This window comes from Brassica oleracea, chromosome C5 (genome assembly GCF_000695525.1).
Source record: "Brassica oleracea var. oleracea cultivar TO1000 chromosome C5, BOL, whole genome shotgun sequence".
Taxonomy (NCBI): domain Eukaryota; kingdom Viridiplantae; phylum Streptophyta; class Magnoliopsida; order Brassicales; family Brassicaceae; genus Brassica; species Brassica oleracea.
Window position 1 is genome coordinate 13,590,633 of NC_027752.1, and position 3,279 is coordinate 13,593,911.

Here is a 3,279-nt window from a genome sequence, read left to right on the forward strand (position 1 = left end):
TATACCTTTTCAGTTATGTTTGCACACCAGTTGTTTTTCCATCAGTTGGTTACCCGGAAGAAGTATGAACTATGGTGTCGGTTTGCGGGAAAGCCAATAAGGTATGCAATAGGGGACTTTGCTGTAGTGACTGGGCTTAACTGCGGAACTTGACGGATGATTCATTAGCGGTTGCGCCGAAGTCATATGAAGTTGCTGCATTTATAGCTTTTAACCCAAACAAACTAGCGTAATTCTAAAATTATTGGGTCTATGTATTAGTTACTTTCGTCTGTTGTTTTACTTATATAATTTGCGGCACCAAAATTGTTACTTTGGGCTCCCTAAGTTTCGGGGTTCCCACGCAGCGTCTATGTTTTTCAACCGAATCATCTTACCTCCTTTCATTTGGATCTTTCATTTTATGGTCTAATGCTTGCATTAAAGGGCTGTGTGTCCTATCGGCGAATGGTGCTATAATCAGATCCTCCAGGAATTAAGAGCTTTCCGTGTAGACCGTAATGTGTTAATAGTTAAAGACCAATGCAACGGATGCCTCCTAAGTTAACAGTACGATTCTATACTACGCCGCATATAGTATGGAAATGTCAAGTAAGTGGCATTCCTCACATCTCTACCCCCAACACCCACCTTCCATAGTTCAAACTTTATCCCCCTCTTACATCGTTCTCATGCTGGATCCCAAACTTTACCCATTCAGGCACCAAGTAGGCCGACAATAAATGGTGTTGCATCATCAAGCTTTTCAGTTTCTTATAGGACATGATTCACACCAAAGTGTAAGCCACATTCGGGAAACAACGATGCAACCGATATGTTTCATATCCACTACACCAATTACACACACCCTGAACCGAAAGCGTAAAATATTATTGACTTCCAAATTATACTACACCAATTTCACACACCCTCTGATAGTTTCGCTCTATTTTTATTGGAGAAGAATAGCACAAGTGATATTAATACCCATACTATAAATTCTCCGTAGTATAGCACCGGGTGGGAAAGGCTTAATTTCAAATTATTTGTGTTTAGTGATATGTTAGAGATTAGACAGGCTAAGTCTATGGCATAGGTTTGGTACAAAAAAATAGAACACATGGGTTTATAGTTCCTCCTCCAATCTCACGCTTCACGCGCGACCAGGGAACGAAACGGGAAAAAGTGTGCGTAATTGTCCCATCCCACCAACGATACTATTTCATGGCTATATTCTTCATTAATGGGCTTCCAATGAATATTCAGCAAAATGACCCTTATTAAAAATGGAAGCGTGATTCCAAAATGGAATCATAAGCTTCCAACGTGTTTTTAAAGGTAATATTTTGGAAGTGTTTTGAAAGCGAGATTACGTAAGCTTCCACAAGGTTCAGATTCGATTGTGGTTCCAAAGCAGGAAGCGGACGTCCAATGAAGCTTCCGTGCAACCTACTTTAGATATATGGTATGAGAAACTCATTTTCATTTTGAAATCGATAATCCATATAAAAATTGCATTACAATAATGAAAAAAAATTTATAATAAAATGCATATCATTTTAACATCTTTGAATTAGATTATAACATATGAAAAACCTGCGCTTTCAACGCGCGGATCAAAATCTAATGTTACAAGTATTTCTAATGAGTTGTGGATAAATCCAAACTTAAATGACAATTTTTTAAATAGATAAAAATCAGGACTCTACATTAATAGATTAGATGTTGAAAACATTTCCAAAATTCATTAAATAATTGACATAATTACAAATTGTCTTGAACCTCCATAACATCAGGCAGCTGGTAGTCATCTATGCAGTCTTGGTTAAGAGCCACAACAACGGCCAGGATTAACCCTCTGAGCTCTCTGTTGGGTTGAGGTGAGAATGTGAGAGGGCCTTGTGAGAACCAGTCAGGGATTCTGTTTCCAGGTAAGCTCAGATTCACCATAATTTTAAAAGAAGCCTGCAGTGAGAGTTCAAAAGATTGTTAACAAACCTGAAATACAAATAACTGAGATGGTCTAGAGTTTGCAGAATCACCTTGGAGAGTCTTTTCTTGACTGCAACAGAGAACCTAGAGTTAAAGCCGCTCATGTATAATCTTTTCAGAGCCTTCATGTGCTCTAGGCCTGGAACATTATCCACTTTCTCACAGTTGGTGAGATTGAAATCATCCAAGATCTGCAGCTTTGAAAGGTCGGATATACTCTCGAATGAAAAGCAGTTTTCCTTGTTTACCTTCTCCAGCTTCCACGGAAGAGGAGGGACACGCTTCAGCTCTTGGCAGTCATACAATGTAAATACTTTAAGATTCCATAACCCCTCAAGGCTAGATGGAAGACTGAAAATAGTTACTTATTATAGAGATAGTTTCTTAATTTAAATTTAAGCCAAAATATTTTGTGCATGTAGCTGTAAATTTTCTTGTTTTAGAATTATTTCAAGGATTTAAAAATACTAAATATAATCTGTAGAATAAAATAATTTCCAGAACTATCATATTTGTTTAAAAAAAAATTGAACTGTTAATTTACATTTTACTAAAACATGATTAATAATTAAATTGGCTCTGAAAGTTATAGTTGTGCAAAAAAAATCATAACACTTACCAATCATCTCTTAATATGAACATGAGTTAGGTGAATTGATTAGATTTTGACATCCATAAAAAATAAATAATAGAAAATATACCTAAATTGAAAAGGTAAACACTACAAGAAAACACATGCTTAACGACGAAATTTAACGAGGAAAAACAATCCTCGTAAATTTGCGTCGAGTTTACGAGGAATTTACGTGAAAAACTAAAGTCATCGTTATTTCCTCGCAACGTAACGACAAAACTGTTTCGTCGTAAAGTGGATGTAACTTTACGAGTATTTTACGAGGAAAAACTATTTCCTCGTAAATACGACGTAAACTTAGCGTGGTATTTACGAGGAAATAGTTTATGTGTATTTAGCGAGCCTTTCATCTTAGCTTCACAAGCAGACCAAGTTAGCTTCCTTCCATACCCTCGGATGAGAGATTCAGGTATAAATTGGTTAGCAGTAATCAAAGTTACACCTCGAGGACGAATCATCAGTGGAGAAGAACCACCATTGCAAGAAGAACAGATAAATGAAGTTGAGGAACCTGAACAAGAAACTGATGACATCTTTCTCATTGATCCGCATAATCACGAGTACGAAGATCTTACCGATGATGCCACAGACGAAGCTGTTGAAGACGAGTTTAATGAAAATGATGATGTTTCTAGTGATGACGAGAATGTCGATGTATCCGATTGATGTATTTG